General features: G+C 36.4%; 1 long non-coding RNA gene across 2 annotated transcripts in view; it reads right to left on the reverse strand.

Moving 5' to 3' along the window:
• LOC105477637 (uncharacterized) overlaps nt 1-20,743 on the reverse strand; it is a 165,825-nt gene that overhangs the window by 76,409 nt on the left and 68,673 nt on the right. The window contains exon 4 of one of the 2 annotated variants that reach the window (XR_011620215.1): nt 20,358-20,571. The exons of the other annotated variant lie outside the window; for it this stretch is intronic. This is a non-coding gene — a long non-coding RNA (uncharacterized lncRNA). Of the gene's footprint in view, nt 1-20,357; nt 20,572-20,743 lie in introns of those variants that run through there. 2 annotated transcript variants of the gene reach the window in all.

Consider the following 20,743-nt stretch of genomic DNA (forward strand, 5'->3'; position numbering starts at 1 on the left):
GCTCAGTCATCTTTTCAGTCTTCAGTTTGAGTTTCATTAACCTAGAATACACATCCCAGATCTTGCTCTCAGAGAACACATGCTTTAACTCTTAATCGCTTTGGTGTTTAGTCTCCTGAGTGATTGCTTGAGGTTTCTACTTAGCAAAACAGGGACAATGAGGAATGTGTACCGTGATGAAAGAAACCCTTCATTGATAAATTAGGTAGCACATGCACATGTAGAGTTACAGATGCATTTCTTACTGGCTTGGCCACATCACTTCTTACTCCTTGAAGTCATACAAGAAAAGCTTTTCTTTTCTTTTCTTTTCTTTTTTTTTAAGTAGGGCATCAGTGGAATGGCGTGCCTTTTGAGACAGGGAACACTCCCTCATGGGAAGTGCTCAAGCAACATATGAAGCTGTTGACTGCTTTGTATAAGATTCATTTACACAATATTTATTGAGGTCCACTCTATGTCAGGCTATCTTCTGAGTATTTTATATGTGTGAACAAAATGGACAGAAAGTCTTGCCCTCTTTGTATGTGTATTCTAATGATACAGAAAGAAAATAAACAAATAAGTAAAATATACATCAAATAGTATGTACCATGGGGCAAATAAAGCAGGAGAAGGAGATGAGGAACATGGTATGGGATGAATGTTTGCCTTGGCTAAGAGCCTGAATGAGATAAATTTTCAGATAAATGTCTGATTCAGTTGCACAATTATTTAATTCTAGGACATAGTCTTACTTGTAATGGAAATTTAGGCCAATAAAATGAAACGTTAAACACAGGATTGTCTCTAGGTAACCTGGCTTCTTATGAACACTCCTGAATAACTTTCTCCCTCTCACTCGTCAAGTTCTTGTTTGGGTGCCACTATCTGTATTAGGTCTATGTTGGCCAGTTCATTTGTAAACCTGACATTTGCTCACTCATTCTTTTTTTTTTTTTTTTTTTTTTTTTTTTTTTTTTTTTTTTTTTTTTTTTTTTTGAGACGGAGTCTCGCTCTGTCTCCCAGGCTGGAGTGCAGTGGCCGGATCTCAGCTCACTGCAAGCTCCGCCTCCCGGGTTCCCGCCATTCTCCTGCCTCAGCCTCCCGAGTAGCTGGGACTACAGGCGCCCGCCACCTCGCCCGGCTAGTTTTTTTTTTTTGTATTTTTTTAGTAGAGACGGGGTTTCACCGTGTTCGCCAAGATGGTCTCAATCTCCCGACCTCGTGATCTGCCCGTCTCGGCCTCCCAAAGTGCTGGGATTACAGGCTTGAGCCACCGCGCCCGGCCTTGCTCACTCATTCTTCATTCCACTTCCCAGCTCCACTTTTATTCCATAGTTTCCACAGTGATTATTACTTCTTAGCACCTTATCTAATCTATCTATCTATAATATATAATATATACTTAATTACATATAATTATAATTACATGTATGATCTCATTATATTATATATAAAATATAGTATTATATATAATATATAATATAATGAGGATATATATAATATATACAATTATATCATATATAGATACATAATTATTATATGATTAATTATATATAATATAATTATGATATATAATTGGGTATTTTATTATATTATATATTTATATATTAATATAATATCAATATAATACAATATAATGTGTTGTAATAATATATACCCGTTATACATTATATATAGTATAATATAATATACTATATACTACAGTATAATATAATATAATATTACATACTATATTATATACTATACTATATATACAGTATAGTATAATATAATATACTAATATAATACAATATAATGTGTTGTATAATATATACCCATTATACATTATATATAGTATAATAAAATATATATTATATTATATATAGACAGAAAATACCCATTATACATTATATACATATAGTATAACAGGTATTTTATTACACATTAATAATATAATACATATATACATATGATGTATAATGGATATTTTATATATACATATATAATGTTTAATTGATATTTTCTGTCTGTTCATATAAGAATTTAAGTTTCATAAGACAGGCTATTTGCCCCCTTTTAATTGTATATCCCCAGCACCTAGAAGAATTCTTAACACGTACAAGGCAGTCAGTAAATATTTGTGGAAGGGAGACAGGCAGGGAGTGACAGAGAAGCAGTATAGTATACTAGGCAAGAGCACACATTTTGGAGATAAGACAGGCTTGGGTCAGGTCAACTCATAGTCAAGTAATACCTTTTTGAGCCTTAATTTATACACTATAAAATGAATGTCAGTAATATTGTTTTCTTGGGGAAAAAAGCATTGTAGGAATGACATAAAATAGTATAATATATAAAGGGCTTCTCCTATTCCTTAACCTAAATAAATAAGAGGTACTCCTGTTACTCTTGGTCATATTGTGTTAGTGCTATTATGTCTTCATCCAGCAGATATTATTAATTAGCTGTCTAATAATGTACCAGGCACATTGCAAGGCAAATGCTGAAATCAGCAAATTGCTGGATCTTCTCCTCTGGCCCTATAGTACCGGAGCTCCATTCTCTATTCCAGAGTTTTGTTTCCAGGCATAGAATCTTCCAAATAGTGAATCTTAAATCTAGTGATATATTTCAAGGCCTCAGAGGATTTTTAAATATACATAGATCCGTAGGGATGGAGAGGTTCACGTGGCAATTCTTATGGAGCGGGTCTGGAAGAGAGAAGTGTGAAGGTGCATTTTTAGCAGTTTAAGAATGACCATATTCCTTTTTACTAAAATAACTACATTTTATAATAAAGTTTTAGAAAACACTACTCTGAAATATTATGGTTGTTCAAAGATGGTACCAGTAAGATATATCTTCACTCCAGCAGTGAATTTTTTAGACCAAATGCATGTTTAAAAGAAGAAATCAGTCTTTAAGAAGATAAGTAGAGGTAGCTCAGGGAGATTTTTTAAAGTGATTATGGAGTGTGGAGAAACACTCTAAACCTCTCAAATAATATTTGATAAAAGATCACCTTCTTCTGTCTAGCTGGGAGTTAACTATTGATGCCCTTTTCTATTTTGAGGGTCTTTTCCTTTAGATTAAAAGGAAAGAATCTCCAGTCCCTGTGAACTTGTGCAAAGAGGTTGAAAAAGAGCAAGCCTCCCTGTTATGCCAAGTGGGAATCTTTCATCCTTAGGCAATTTGGCTCCAGGGCTGCAGAACCCTTCTGGCCCTTCTGGAAAGGTACTGAGAGCAGCAGAACTGAAAGGCACGTCTTTACTTTTCATTTCCTAGACTTGGCACAACTCAGCCTTGGGGCAAAACACATCATAGTCAACTCAGAGATTTTGGCCCTGCCTTTGGTGTCTTCTGAAATTCAGTGTCAGAAGAGATTGAACAGGACTGTTCTACCATTATCTAGGAAAACTACCTGGAAGGAAATATCAGCCGAGAATGTATTTTTTATTTTAAGAAAAAATTCTCTCTCTCTCTCTCTCTCTTTCACTCTCTCTCTCTCTCTTTCACTCTCTCTACCTATAGATGCAAATGTTAAAGATGGGTTTTATCTGATGAGGGGAGATAGTAGTTGGACATTCAGATTCCTCAAAAGCAGGAAGGAGGTAATTTATTGACAGAAGAAGCACCTATGTCTAGAAAACAAAAAATTATCTACCGATCCCCTGTGTGTAAAGGAGAATGGGAAGAAACACCAGAGACAAGTATTAAGTTCCCAAGGGGCTAAAGAGATAGAAGACTTTAAAAAGGTAAATGAAGACAATGTAGGTGATGAAGAAATTAGGGAGATTGACCTGAAATGAGATTATAAGTCTAGGAGAAATCCCATACTGATAGGCAAAAAAAAAAAAGAGTTTCTGAAACCGAAATCTGGCTAACATTTAGAAGAGAAAAACCAAATGCGAAAAATAGAAAGAAAAATCTAATAATCATCATTGTGTGCAAAGAATTTAATAATGATAAAGAAACTAGATGCCAGATTGCAAAATGGCACATACTCTAGGAGGTTACCGTACTGTGGAGCTCCAATAATAGTGTCCTGCTCTATATCCAGAGACAAAATTACAGACCTACCATCTGTTTTAGCAGCCACAAGGATTCATTTGGACATTCCAATTTACACCCTACCACACATTTTCAAGACAAGAGCCTGTGGCTCTCATTTGTTCCTCTAGCCCACATCAAGTTTTTACATGAGAATGGAACTCAGTCTAAGGTCATTTGCACTGGCTGGGCTAACCAGTAGGAGATACTGCATCATGTCATAAAGATAATGGCATTTTAGAAGGGGCATGGCAAGTGATTATGCGTGATGGGTCTTGAACCATAAGGGCATTGCCTTTGAGAAGTAGATAAATGTCTAGAAAGGAAACTAAAAGCACTGAATTTGGCATTTTACTTGTTGCATGGGTTTAGACCAATGGTTCTCGACTGATGGGGTACTTTTGCTCCACAGAGAACATTTAACAATGTGTAGAGGTCTTTTCATTGTCACAGCTTGCGGGGGGGAAAGAGGGTCACTACTGTCATGTGATGGTAGAGGCCAGGGATGCAGCTAAACATCCTACAGTGCACATGATGGCTCCTCAACAACAAAGACTTATGTGCCCCAAAATATCAACAGCATCAAGGTGAAGAATCCTGCTTTAGACAAATAATTCCATTTCTTTGTCTTTTTTGTCCTCTCCTTATAAGAGAATAATATCTTACATGGTTGATGTAAAGAATCAATAAGATGAATCAATACATACAAGTGCCTGAAAAGTGGCAGGTAGTTACTGAATTTTGAATATGATATATATGTGTGTGTGTGTGTGTGTATATATATATATATATATATATATATAGAGAGAGAGAGAGAGAGAGAGAGAGAGAGAGAGAGAGAGATAGGGTCTTACTCTATTGCCCAGGCCAGAGTGCAATGGCATGATTATGGCTTACTGCACCCTTGACCTCCCGGGCTCAAGTGATTCTCCTGCATCAGTCCCCCAAGTAGCTGGGACTACAGGCATGAGCCATCATACACAGCTAAGTCTTTTGAATTTTAGTAGAGATGAGGTCTCTACTAGGTTACCCAGGCTGGTCTCAAACTCCTGGGGTCAAGTGATCTGCCCACCTTGGTCTCCCAAATTGCCAGGATTACAGGCATGAGCCACCATGCCAGGCTTGAATATGAATACATGAATATTTAAAACTATGATTGTCAAATTTTAATGTGATTCTAAGTCTATGAAGCAGTTTGGAATAGGATTTTGAGTGTAAGGAGCTTCACATTTTAAATGACATCAAACTACATCAGGTAGAAAAAGGAGTAAACTTATGTATTTTATATAAGTAAATAAGTATTTCTTACTCTGTAGCAGCATGGACTAAAACTTTTTATATGAAATATTCATCTTTCTCTCACCACCTCCAAAAATATTCCTCAAAAAATGTGTATGGACAATTTAATGTAAATCAACTTACGTCATTAACAAACATCACCTTGTCTTTAACATGCTAATATGTGCTGCAGATGACAGAGGATACAGTATTTTCTAAAGGGTATTTGATTATGGTAGCCCTCTTTTTCAATATGGCTTTTAACATCTCACATTAAACTAAATTATTTGAACATAGTTTGGGAAATGCTGAGGAAAGGAGAGGAAGAAACGGAAGGAAAGAAAAGCAGAGGGAAAGAAATATATTCATATCATCCCCAGACAGGTGTGCAGGAAAGCAGCCTGTGGCATGGCAAGAGTGACGCTGTTTTGAAAAGAAACCATGATGACGACAGACATTTCACTTCTGCATATCAAGCTGTTCTTCAGCAGGGTCTTAAAACAATGCCTACAGCATAAATCACCCCTCAGAAAGATGCTGCTTATCCAACTTCCTCAGTAACAAGCAAGCCTGAGATGTGACCAGTTTTATAGGTTTTACCCTAAAAACTTCTACAGAAATGAAAATTTTCTGGAGGGCTGGAGCTGAGATCTACAATCTCCAGTCCACCCAAGACATTCCTTTGGTTTGTAAGCCCCTCTTGAATATTTTCTTTCTGAGAAACTGGATTTGTTAGCTTCTTTCTTTGGTCTCTCAGCTGCCTCTCAGTCTTCGGAGGTAGGTTTTTATATACCTGCTCACCATGAAACAAGGTGAAATGACCAGGTGCAAATGAAATGCTATACCTCCAATCATTAAGGCATAAACACATGCCATCAAGAGTGGGGAAAGCCACTATCTGGAACAGAAAACAACGAAGAAAGAGAGAGCAAGTCAGAAATTTGATCAGGAAGACCCGAGGGAGATAAACACACTTAAGTTGCCCTCACCTTCACTGTATTGAACTAATCAAATGAAATACAGTGCTGAGAATTGGATTTGGAAACACAACGAAAATTACTCATCACAGCTATGATACTCTTTTTCTAAGCTTCATGTGCACATTCAACCAAGCTGCTCTTTCTGGTCATATTCTGGAGTCTTTTTCAAAGCCATGAGTCAGAGAATCTGGAGAAATTGTAGTAAAGGTACAACTTGTCTGCTCTGTTCAGTGGTTCTCAAACTTGGCTTCACATTTGCTATAGAATGGAAGTTTATGTCCTCCTCAAATTCATATGTTGATGTCTAATCACCACTATGATGGTATTTGAATGTGGGTCCTTAGGGAGGAGATTGGGTCTTGAGTAAAGCCCTCATGAATGGGATTAGTGCCCTCATAAAGAGAGAGAGAGAGCTCACTTCCTCTTTCTCTCCTCTCAGCCAGGTGAAGATAGAACAAGAAAACAAACCAAGAATCTCCCCTCACCAGCTACCAGCTCTGCCAGCAACTTGATCTGAGACTTCCCAGCCTCCATAATGGTGAGAAATAAATGTTTAAGCCACCCAGTTTGTGATATATTTGTTTAAACAGCCCAAACTATGACATCATTGAAATCACCTGGGGATCTTTTAAAAACTACTGAAGCTATTTTCTCTACCCCACCACCACCATCAGAAATTCTAACTTAATTATTCTGAGGGCAGACTGGACATTAGGACTGTTATATAACCGCAAATGATTCTATGGGGAAGCAACCTAGTAAATGTCTAATCTAGAATGCATGAAAGTCAGAAAGCAAAAGGAAAAGATCTCTCTCTCTCTCTCTCTGTCTCCCTCTCTCTCTCTGTTTCTCTCTGCTTTCTTGCCCTTGCTTTTTGAATTTTTTCTTTGCGAGTCATGTTAAGAAACTATGAGGACATCCAATAAAATAATGGCTAACATTAACTAAATACCTACTGTTTCTCAACACTTAAACTGTGCTTTATCTTTATCAATCAATTTAATTCCTGTAACAACTCTTGAGGCAGCTATTGTGAGACTCCACGTGAGGATACATTACCTGGGCAAAAAGGTTAACTAACTTAGCCAGTTTACTCAGTAAGAAACACACCAGTCTTCTCGATCCTGCTCACACAAAAACTAAAGTTGGACACATCTGAACCTGAACTTGGCAGAAAAGTCTAGTGGTTCCTAATGCTAGATGAACACTAGAATATCATGGTAAGCTTCCAGAAAGCACCATTGCTACATTTTAGTGGTGTATACTTGATACTAAGCACTTGTCAAAACCCACATAATTTACAGCTCAAATGCTGAACTTTAATGTATGTAAATTTGAAAAATCAATTAAGGAGGTCAGAGGGTTGTAAGATGGAATGTAGACTGTGACTAGGGAATCTAACTGTATTACGAAAGTATGCATAACCCTACTGAAGGAGGCAGAGAAACAAGGTGCTAATCTAAGTTTTTTGGAATTGAGTACACTGAGACTGAAGGCAACAGGAAGTGTGCATAAGCACTGCATTCTAACTGGTGAAGTTACTTCCTACAAAAGCACAGTCTAACACTTCTGGAACCACTGTACTTGTATATAGAGTTGAACAAGTGTTTAAATAGATGCTGAACGGTGCCAGATTTCTCACTGTTGGAGTGGGAGGTTATAGATGGGCAAGGGGAAAAAAGTACAATGGTCCACGTAGTAATGGATCCAAGTAGGAAACATCAGTACGAATTCAGGTTAATTTTAATGTAGATATGTATGTGAGGTTAATAGTGCCAATGTATATTTTCTTTTTTAAAACTATTTTTAATTTTTAATTTTTTTTATTTTACTTTAAGTTCTGGGATACATGTGCAGAATGCGCAGGTTTGTTACATAAGTATACATGTGTCATGGTGGTTTGCTGCACCCATTAACCCATCATCTAGGTGTTAAGCCCCACATGCCTTAGGCATTTGTTCTAATGCTCTCCCTTCCCTTGTCCCCTACCCCCTGATAGGCCCCAGTGTGTGGTGTGCCCCTCCCTGTGTCCATGTGTTCTCATTGTTCAACTCCCACTTATGAGTGAGAATATGCAGTGTTTGTCTGTCTGTTCCTGTGTTAGTTTGCTGAGAATGACAGCTTCTAGCTTTTATCCATGTCCCTGCAAAGGACATGCACTCATTCTTTTTTATGGCTGCATAGTATTCCATGGTGTGTATATGCCACTTTTTTTTTTTTTTTAATCTAGTCTATCATTGATGGGCATTTGGGTTGGTTCCAAATCTTTTCTATCATAAATAGTGCTGCAATAAACATACAATATATTTTCTAGTTCTGTCTACTGACAAGTCTTAGAAGCACCACTAACACCCCAGAAGCAGTGAGCACACTAAGTGCCCAGATAGTGGTTTCCAGTTCCATTCTCCAATAAAAGGAACCTGGGCTTCTTGGAGAAACGGCTGCTTCTAAGGTTGGGGCAGGGAATACACAAGATGTGCCTGGCTGGTGTTTAAAAAACAAAATGATGGAAGCATATAAAGGGGACACAAAAGCCAACAAAAATAGTTCTCAATGGTCAAAGCTGAAACAATTTGAGCAGCAAAATAAATAGCTTAATACTGGAGTATAGTCCAAGGTATAAAGTCAATATTTTTGAGCCCATGTGGATATAAATCAATGATTGAATACGTACATAAATAAGTGGGGAGAATAGACAAGTCTCCCAATTAGAATAATTCCAAATAATTTATGTAAGTATTTCCCCCTCGAGGAGTTGGAATATCACTACTCTTCCCTTAATTGTGAGTTGCATATAATAACTTGCTTCTAGAAAGTGCTGGATACAAAAGAAGAAAGGGCACCTTACAGTGAAGAAATCTGACAAACACCGCCTCAGCTAAGTAGGTGATCAAGGTCAACATCAACAATAATGTCATGTACATGTCATTTATTCCTGATGTGATGTGATAAGAATGGCACTTTTTCTCTGCAGTCTTCCTCCTAAAAACCTGTAACCTCAATCTAATCATGAGAAAGGACATCAGGCAAGTCCCAATTAAGGGATATTTTACATAGTACGTGAGCAACACTCCTCAAAACTGTCAAGGTCATCAAAAACAAAGAAGTATGAAAAACTGTTACAGCCAAGAGGAACTTAAGGAAACATAATAATTAAAGGTAATGTGGTATGTGGGATGAGATCCTAGAACAGAAAAAGGACATTAAAAAAAAACTAAAAACATCTGAATCAAGTATGGGCTTTAGTTAATAACAATATATGACTTTTGAATTATTAACTGTAAAAAACAAAAAACTATTAATATTAGATGGTAATAATAGGGGAAATTGGGTATGGGGTATATAAGAATTCTCCGAACTTTGAAACTTTTTGTAAAGGTACATAATTCTAAAATTAGAACTTCTGTGAAAAACAAGCAAAGAAAATAAAACAGAACACCTATCTACCAGAACACCTTCAGAGACTCAGATTTAATTTGTCTGGGGTGAGCAGAGCTTGAGTGCTTGGTAGGTTTTAAAAGAGCCCCAGGCATTTTTAATAAATATCTAATGAGAATTGATATCCATCCAGTTTGCTAATCCCATGGCACAACTTCTGTTTTATGTTTTTTTTTTTTTTTTTTGAAAAAAAAATCCCTTTTCAGGCCAGAGAGCTGTACTCTTCCCTATAGCTTATTACTACCTATAATCAGCAAAACTATTTTCATTTTGTATGAAAGTTCTGGAGAAGCTGAGCTGAAGAGCATTGAGAAAACTCTTGGAAGACATTACTAAATTTAATAGAATGTCTTGATGTGAATTAAAAACCACAAAAAATCTTGCCCGGCCCGGTGGCTCACGCCCTTAATCCCAGCACTTTGGGAGGCCAAGGCGGGCGGTTCACAAGGTCAGGAGATTAAGACCATCCTGGCTAACACGGTAAAGCCGTGTCTCTACTAAAAATACAAAAAATAAACCAGACGTGGTAGTGGGCGCCTGTAGTCCTAGCTACTCAGGAGGCTGAGGCAGGAGACAGGAGAATGGCATGAACCAGGGAGGCGGAGCTTGCAGTGAGCCGATATCGTGCCTCTGCCCTCCAGCCTGGGCGACAGAACTAGATTCGGTCTCAAAACAAACAAACAAACAAAAAATCATGTAGTCCCGTTATCAACTGACCCTCAAAGGACCTCGCTTGACCCTGATGGTTTTTTTTTTCCCCCTGCCTGGTGCCTTTCACACTAATGTAAGGAGACCAGGTTTGGCAAAACAGTGCAGAAATTCCATTCATTGATCAAGTAATGGAGAAGGGGAGCTAATGCTCAAAGTACCTTCTCCCTGGAATTAAAGGGGGATTTTTAAGGGCTTTTAGGCAGGTAGGTGGAGACAGGGGTGGGGATTCCTTGAAAAAAGTTTATTCTTCCAGGAGGGGTTAAGTATGTGCAGTCTTGCATTTTTCTTTTGCATTGGCACTTTTTGCACCCAGCAAGGTACATTTCTCTTCATTGGATGGAAATGCTGGTTATGAGAATGAGGCAAGAAATCAGGTCAGGTCTTGCACTGAGGCAGAAGTTCAGGTGAAGGCAGCATTTCTGGGCTTAGCTTGTCCTGTGGGTGGTTCCTGGTTATTGGCATCTGACTGTTGTTTCTGTAAGCAAGTATAGCTGCAAGCATAAATTAGTTTCAGGGGTTTTGTGCCTTCCTGAGAGAATTTAAGTTATGCTGTGGTAACAGGTGACAGTCCCTTAAATTTGAAAAACAAACAAAAAGACTTAAAAGTTATTAGCTGCAACTATGATTCAGAAGGATAATTCAATCCCCAAAGTTATGGTGCTTCAAAGGTGGCAACTGAAATAAAAATGACTGCCTGTTTTTTTACACAAGTTACTTGTGGCCAACAGTTTTTTCTATGCAGATGTGGGGTTCTCATTTCACAACAGATCCATATTACAGGCAGCAACAAAAATGACAGAATCATAAACCTTTGAGGTTATCCAGTCTAGTGGTTTTCCTCTGTGCCATGTATTTCTTAGGAGGCTTCCTTAATGTTTAGGGGAAGATAGAGTGGGATGAGTTCCATGAATCCACTCTGCTTCAATCACAGATCCAATTTAACCAATTGTGTGCGTGTGTGTGTGTGTGTGTGTGTCTGTCTGTCTGTCTGTATGCATGTATTAGTCTGTTCTTACGCTGCTAATAAAGACATACCAGAGATTGGGTAATTTATAAAGAAAAAGTGGTTTAAATTAACTCAATCTACATGGCTTGGGAAGCCTCACAAGCATCATGGAAGGCAAAGGAAGAATAATGTCACATTTTACATGGCGGCAGGCAAGAGGGCTTGTGTAGGGAAACTCCAATTTATAAAGCCATCAGATCTCGTGACACTTGTTCACTACCAAGAGAACAGTGTGGGGGTAACCACCCCCACGATTCGGTTATCTCCACCTGGCCTCACCCTTGACACATGGGGATCATTACAACTCAAAGTGAGATTTGAGTGGGGACACAGTCAAACCATATCAATGCATGAGTGCGTGTGTGTTTCAACATAAGATTACATGTAAATAAAGATTTCTAATGCTAAGAAAAGCATTTAATCCACCAAACTAGTTCAGTTTCCTCAATTTACAGAGGAGATTCCTGAGGCTCCAAAGGGGAAGCGTGTGTCGTTCTGATGCCCAGTTCTGTGTACTAGGTACAAGTAATGATATCTCACCTTGATCTCAAAATGAATGTCAATGATGGTAGCAAATTTAAACTTTTAAAGGTCTTGTATTTTTCTAATAAACGGGTGAAACCTGTTTATGAGCTAAAAACCATTCACATACTATCAATAAATTTTGTTATTTATGTCCTCCCTTCCACCTCAAATGTCAGATCATGTACCTTGGAATTTGTTTTGAAGAACAAGTTTTATTATTTTTCATTGGCTTTGGATGCCTGTTTCAATTAGATGTTGAACCCAATTGAAATAATACAAACCTACATGTCAATCTTCCATATCCAACTATGCTGATTCCAGCAGTGAAACATGCTCTGTTTTCCCAACGATGCTTAGTTTAGCAATTGGAATGTTTTGCCAAATGTGGGTTATGCTCTTCTCTATAAGGGTGTGAGTTATGTTCTTCTCTACTAGGGAAAGTCTTTTTACCCACACTCTTTTTTTAAAGATACTCAGACCAGGTCCAAACCAATTGGTTTTCTCTTTGGAGTAGCAAAATTGTTGGAATATATTGCAGAAAACTCTGAGCAAATGGCACGTTAGAAAGATTACCCATTCTACACAATAAAGCTTGAAGCAAATCAACTCCAGTGAGATGAGTCAACTCCTTATACTCAAGGGTTCCCTTGGCAATAACTTTTGACAAACCTACCAATGTGCAAAGAGCTTTACCTGTCAGGTGGGTATGTGTTGAAAAGCTTTAGTGCTTGAAAAACCCTCAACTACACAAACACGACCGTGCTTTTTATTATTGCCAGTTTCTTTATATGGCTGAGGAGAGAAAACACTACTGTGTTTTTTTAAAACCTATAATAAGATAGAACTAGCAGATAGTTATGGCCCTGAGGTGACTTAACTATGTAACGCTTTCAAAAGTTCTCAAGACTAAATTACCTTTAGTCTTTGACTTAGCATTTTACGAGCTAATACTAGAACATCTACTTAGACATTATTAAAAACCCTTGAGAGAACCGAAATCATATTTCTGGAAATTTTTAAAAGAATTTAAAATGTCTACAAAGAGAAATACTGGGCACTGTAAGTACATTTTGTTGAATATAACATTTAATTTTACTCAACAGGAGTTGAATTTTAGCTTAGAAGTAAAAATTAGTGAGAAAGTGGAGAGAAATAGCAAGGCTTTACTGATTAGGAATTAAGTAGCCACATACATGGATTTTCTACTAACTGAAGCACACATTTATACATTACATTTTGTAAACATGAATAATTTTAAGTACATATACATACTTTCCTGTACAATTACATCATTAGTATGATTAGCCATTTGCTTTTTGAGCCTTCACAGTGTCTGGGTTCAAATTCCAGCTCTGTAACATGCTAACTCTGTGACCTTGGGCAAGCTATTTAACATCTCTGAGCCTTGGAGTCCTCATATATAAAATGAAAATAATTATAGTATATATCCCATTAATTTGTTGCAAGGATTAGAATAAAATCGCCCATGCAAATCACTTAGGTCGTGGTATCGAATATAAAAGAAACACTTGGTAAATATTAGATATTTTTGGTGTTGCTGTTTTTTTGGTAATGATTTAGTATACAGCCCTCTCTTATCCTGGCCAAAGTGTCAGCAATTTCTTTTCTTGCATTTTTCATTATCCCCTGACTCACCTTCCTTCCCCAAATCCTTTCAGTCTCTGCTTATCATCTGTCATGGATTGGAAAACTAGATAAAACAGTTTACAGGGTATAACAAACTTTGGAGGGGTTAATCGACTCTAAGTAAAAGAGTTAAGCCTGTGGCTGTAACATAGGAATTAAGGGTAAGTCTTTTGGATCGGAGTCTATTTTTATATTTAGAGTTTGGGAATTTGTTATTATAGCAGTTTTTGGAAATCTAGTTTATTGGTAAATGTGGTAAAAGTATATGCCTACAACTATATTATTTATCATTATGTATAGCCTATAAATTTTGTTATGGCAATACCAAGGTTTTCATTTTCTTTTAAGATATAATTACTTAATTATAGCTTTAAGACAATGGAAATAAACGAATTATCATTTTTATACATCTAAAGAATATTACAAATAGAGTTTATTTTTCTTGACAAATCAATATTCCAACTGCTTTTAAAATGACTTGACAAAAGAGAAGAAAGGCTTTCCACTAATCTCACCATTTTAACACATATATTATTTCCAGTTTTGTGCATTCCCTTCTAATTCTTATGCATAAGCAAGCAAACTCATATCATTCTGATCAAAGAACACAATTTTTAAAAGACTAAGGACATTATGCTTTTCTCAGTATGGGTCTGAAACCCTTTAACCTGGACATAATAGATCTGAAAGTAAATAATTCCTCTCAACCATGAACTCAATACTTAACCAACAAGGAAACAAAAGACGTCTCATTTCCAGTAGATTTATTAGTCAGTTTCAGACAGTGAAAAAAGAGGAAGAAGTAAGAAAGACATATTTTACAGATGGTGATAATAAATAATTCAAATGAAATCCTCTTCAGACTCTTTCCTTCTCAACCATTCTACTTAAGTACATTTTAATCAGATACTGGTGCCTACTATTGAATTAAAGACCACAAAATCATTTTTTCCTTGAAGTTTATTTGCATCACACAGTAGCCAAACAGGAAAATAAATTAAGATTCTGAAAAATGATAATAATCAATTAGCCCATATACACACGTGGATTGGAACACTAGAAATTTAAATTATGTTGATAATTTCTTTTTTAAATTTTAAGGCATTTTCCTATGGTCTGCTAACAAGTTTTTGGTTATTTTCATAGTTTTATTGTATCTTATTTATTTGTGATAATAGTTTATTTTCACTGAGTTGGGAATAGGTTTGGCTTGAGTGATTATGTTCAATAATGTTATTTCTAAAAACTGGGTGTTTTAGACTGACAAAATCCTGAACTAGAAATTCTCATATGTGTGTATAATGGAAAGACGATGGAGCATACTACCGTTTTCGTTTAGGTATGTGAGAAGACTCGTTTCTCTTTGAATCCTGGTGTTTTCCTAATTGTTCATTATCAAATGAAAAAGAGACAAAATAACTACATTAAAACCATCAATAATTTAGAGAGTTCTTAAGAAAAGTGTCCATCCTTTTATAATCATCCATGTCTAAAAAGAAAACCATAAAAAATTTTACAAATTATTTCATCTATTTTGGGATTTTCATTTGCTTTTGGTATACCCATATGGTTGTACTAGTTGAGTGGCTAATATAAATCAGTATGATCTGTATTTGAACAAATTGCTAACATTCCTACCATGAGAGTTCCATGAGCCCTATAGTGACCATGAAGGGTTTGGGCCTGAGAAATGCTTGCTTTTATGTTAGGGGTCTGGGAAACACATGTCAGCGTTTGCTCCTAGCCTTCCCTGTTAGTTTCTTGCATTCCCGTTTCTCCCCGTTGGCTTTAATTTTTCTGACTTTGGTGTTGCTACATGATCTTGACCATCTTAATTCTTGATGGGGCCTTTATTTGGTAGTTTTACCTTTCCATTTTTGACCCTGAATTGGTACCAAGTCAACCAGTAATCACTGTTCAGAGAAAAAAGCTGCAACCCCTCCCTCTAGCAGATTTCTTCTTTAAATTGTCCATAAATCTATTTGCTTCATTGGATAATAAATGGTTTAAAATCTACTTGTATCCCTGAAGCTTGTATCAATGACTCTCTGGCCCAGCTGAAAATGACTCTCTGGTTCACCACAATAAATCCATTAAGCAGGCATATTTCAGGTCACAAGGTTCTGATAAAGTGAGTCCATGATGAAAATGTAATTAGACCTGAATTGTTCAGACTCCCGAACCATCCATAAATATGAAAGAGCTGCTTTTCACAGCTCCCTGTCCTCTACCTTTCCATATTGAAATTGACAACTGCTATACAATCTGCAAATGAAAGAACCTGTATTTGATAACATTTATTCTTTGGGGCTTTGAGAGAAAAAAAGGACTCCATGAAGCAGCATTTTTGGTTTGGCACTTACATAGGCTAGTTTGATTCTTATTTCCAGGTCACTCTGCATAATCTCATCTCAACCTTGACTTGGGAATTACTAAAGGAATCAAACTACAAGGCTGTTATTCCTCTCATATGTTATTGTGGAAATAGTGGTTGACAGTACTGATATCAGTCCAGCTAACTCATGATTTATTTGCCTCCTGTGGAAAGCAGTAATGCAATAAAACCTTAGTAATAAAGATACTGCTGCATTTTATTCTGTTGTAGCTATTTAGTCATTGCTTGTGTTTTCCCTCTAAGTTCTCTGCCTACACTTCCCTGTTTTCTTCATGACAAGACCATTTTACAACCATTTATTTATTGTATGTATGCCTCTACTAGTTAGATGACAGAGTCTCATCCAATGATAAGAAAGACAAAAGACATGGGTAAAATCCACAGAATAAATGAAATCACTGTTGCACAATATAAATGAATTGTGTTCATTGAGTGTTAGTGACCTGGTAGGTAGGAGGAACACAGAGGAAGTCACAACGTGAAATAATCCAATGAAAAACTGACATCCCAGTCATTTTTGTGGCTGAGTAGTATTCCATTGTGTATATATACATTTTCTTTACTCATTTATCTGCTGATGGACATCCAGGCTATTTCCATATCTTAGCTGTTGTGAATAGGGATGCAATAAACATGGGGGTGCAAGTATCCCTTTGATATACTAATTTCCTTTTCTTTGGATAAATACCCAGTAAAGGGATTGCTGGATAGTATGATAGTTTCATTTATAGTTTTTAAAGAAACCTCCATACTGTTTTTCATCATGGCTGTACTAATTTACATGCCCATCAACCGTTATAAGGAATCATTTTCCTCTGCATCCTCACCAGCATTTGCTATTTTTTTGTCTTTTTGACAATAGCCATTCTCATTCAACATGGATGAGCCTGGAGGATATTATGTTAAACAAAGTTGAGTCAGAAACAGAAAGATAAATATTACATGTTCTCACTTATATACAAAAGTTAAGAAGGAAATTTTGAGCTCATGGAAGTAGAGAGAATTGTGGGTATTAGAGGCTGGGAAAGGCATGAAGAAAGGAAGACAGGGAGAGGTTGGTTCACAGATAGAAAGTTACCGCTTGGTTGGAGGAATGAGTTCTGGTGTTCTGCAGTACTGTAGCACAAATGTGGTTAACTGTAATTTATTGTATATTTTCAAAAAGCTAGAAAAGGGGATTTTGAATGTTCACAATACGAATAAATGGTAATTGGTTGAGGTGATAAATATGCTAATTACCCTGATTTGCTCATTATTCCTTATTTACATGTATCCAAATATTACTCCATATCCCCCAAATATGTATAATTATTACATGTCAACTGAAAATAAAAGGAAAAACGAAACTGACATAGCCAACTACCAGCACAGGTGGTAGGAAAGCAAACCATGGAGGCTGGCTTTGGAGAATGGACTTGTATTTAGATTGAGCCATGACAACATTGCAGGGGAACCTGGACTCTCAGAACACGGTGTCAAGATAGGATTTTAGGCATGAAATAAAATAAGAAAAAATGTCACGTAGAAGGCTGATTATAAAAATAGACACCATTATTTCTGCCTTCCTGTATCTATGCTGTGTTCAGTGTGAGTCTTCACTTCTCTCATTGAGAAATGGAGCATTTTTTTCCATCTATTAAGTCTGTGCTGGCCTCATGGCTTGTGGCTTGCTTCAGCCAACAGAGTATCACCGAAGTGATATTGGGCTGGTTCCAAGCCTAAACATCAAAAGAGCTTGCTGCTTCCTCCTGCTCTGTTCAAGCCCTTCCTGCTGCCAGGTGAACAAGCTCAAGGAATTTTGCTGGAGAGCAAGGGACTCTGTGGGACAAGGGTAGTCATACTTTCTGAAGTTGTCCAGCCCATCCTTAGCTGATCACATATCCATGACTAAATCTAACCAAGACCAGCAGGACTTCTTATTCCAAATTGCCAATTGATAGAATTGTATACTTAATAAATGATACTGATTTGGGCCACTAAATGTGGAGAATGTTTATTACGTGTCAATAGCCAACAGCTACAACTCCATTTACTGGAATAGGGGTTGTTCAGAATTTAGATTCGGTGTTAGAAGGCTAGATCCTAACCACTGGAAGAAGAGTCCATTCAATGTCAGCTAGGAAACCAAATTAATACTGAACAATAAGATTTTAGTTCAGTAGTCCATTTATTTTTCCAGAGTATCAGGCTAATCCAAGAACTTAGACTTAACAGCCATAGCTCTAGACTCCAGAGTGTGGAAGAAATTATGGAGATTGCTACTTTAAGAAGTATTTTGAGAAAACCAAGTCAAATTAAACTATCTTTATTTATTAAACACTATGAACTAATAAGGAAAGGTGATGAAAAAGAAGTGAAATGGTGGTTCTTTTCTTCAAGATTTTAAATACTAGGTAAGGATTTTGCTAATCAAAGATTGTTATAAAACAAAAGATAAAAAGTGTTGGCAAGAATTTGAAAAAATTGGAATTCTTTTACATAGTTCTTGGGAATGTAAAATTGTTATAGCCACTGTGGAAAATGCTATGGAGGTTCCTAAAAAAAAAAAACTGAACAATAGAATTACCATAAGATCTAACAATCCAACTTTTGGATACATAATCAGAGTGAAATCAGGATCTCGAAGAGGTATCTATAATTCCCATATTTATTGAAGCATTATTCACAATAGCCAAAATGTAAAAACAACTTAAATGACCATTGACATACGAATGAATAAAGAGAATATTGTATGTACATACAATGGAATATTATTGAACCTTAAAAATAAGGAAATCCTGTCATATGCAGCAACATGCATGAACCTGAAGGACATTTTGCTAAGAAAATAAGCCAGGCACACAAAGATAAATATTGCATAATTTCAATTATATGAGATATCTAAAATAGTAAAACTCATATAAACAGACAACAGAAGAAGAAGGATTACCAGGGCCTGGGGACAGGGTAAGTGGGAGGTTGTTGTTTGATGCATGTGTAGTTTCAGTTATGCAGGATGAGTAAATTGTAGCGATCCCTATAGTTGACAATGCTGTATTGTGAACTTAAAAATTTTGTTAAGAGGATGGATTTCCTGTTAAGTGCACTTACCAAAAAAAAAAAAAAAAAAAAAAAAGCAAAAGATGATCAATGTAAACACATGGTTTTCAGCTCCTTTTTCCCACATTGACATAGATTTATAGCCAGCCCTTTTCATCCATTGGTTCTGCCTTTGTGGATTCAGCCAATTGGGGATCAAAAAATATTAGGAAAAAGGCAATAATAATAACATTACAACAATGAAAAATAATGCAAATACAGTATAGCTATTTACATAACATTTATATTGTATTAGGTATTGTATTAATCTGTTCTCACACTGCTATAAAGAAATACCTGAGACTGGGTACTTTATGAAGAAAAGAGGTTTAATTGGCTCACCATTCTGCAGGCTGCACAGGAAACATGGCTGGGGAGGCCTCAGGAAACTTAAAATCATAGTGGAAGGTGAATGGGAGGCAAGCATGCCTTACATGGGCAGAACCGGAGGAAGAGAGAGGGGAGAGTCCACACACTTTCAAACAACCAGATCCTACGAAAACCCACTCACTATCATGAGAACAGCAACCGAGGGTAATCTGCCCCCATGATCTAATCACCTCCCACTAGGTCCCACCTCCAGCATTGGGGATTAAATTTCAACATGAGATTTGAGTGAGAGGACAAATCCAAATCATATTAGGTGTTATAAGTAATCTAGAGATAATTTAAAGTGTATAGGAAAGGTTATTTAACCTTTGCATAGTATTTGCATATAACCTTTGGATATAAGTTTATATCCATTTTATATCAGGAACTTGAGCATCCTTAGACTTTGATAACTTTGGAGATCCTAGAACCAATTCCCCATGGATACAAAGGGACAACTGTGTAAGAGTTAAAAGTTGGACCTAATTCAGCATAAAATTTCAGAACAGAAAATAATCATAAAGATTGTATTGTACAATTCTGTTATTTTGTAAATGTCAAAAACAGCTCTGCTGAAGTCCTATAAATATTACACGGCAGAATTTCCTCTAACATTTACTTATTTCTCTTCATCTGGTCTTTTGTCTACATAATCTAATGAGTTTTTTCAAAAGTTAAATTAGTAGAGAATATTTGCCTCTAGGCCAAAGTAAAAACAGATATGGATTTACAAAAATTACCTACTTTAAATTTTCTTCCCTTTCTTCCTCAGGCACTATCATTATTGCTATTCTGATAGCAGATTCCATTGCTAAGATATTTTTCTCTTACAATATTTTTAAGATCCTCATTATTGCCTAATTAGTAAGGAAACCATGACTTAGGTTAGTCTTGGGAAGAATGAACTAGGTAGAAGTGGCATCACAATTTTTATTTTCAACCTAAAGAAGAGAAAGCTAATAGAGCAATTTATAATGTTCCTCCAGATCCTGAAGAGTTCACACATCAGCATTGGGAACCATTGATTTCCTATTTTTTATGTGTGTACAGAAACACAGTCTTAGGCACAATGAGGACATGAGAAATAAAGGATTTACTCCATGCTCTCTGGTAACTTGCAAGTGAGTTAGCTATGAAATAAAGAAATAAACACAGGGAAAAGGTTATATTATGGCATGTGTATATGGAAAAAAAGTTGTAATACAGCATGCATATTTCTATATGGATAGTCTAAAATGCTTTATACAAACAAAAAAATGCAATAAAATTTCAAAGAACATGTGATTGATAACGCCTACAGTT

This window comes from Macaca nemestrina, chromosome 2 (genome assembly GCF_043159975.1).
Source record: "Macaca nemestrina isolate mMacNem1 chromosome 2, mMacNem.hap1, whole genome shotgun sequence".
Taxonomy (NCBI): domain Eukaryota; kingdom Metazoa; phylum Chordata; class Mammalia; order Primates; family Cercopithecidae; genus Macaca; species Macaca nemestrina.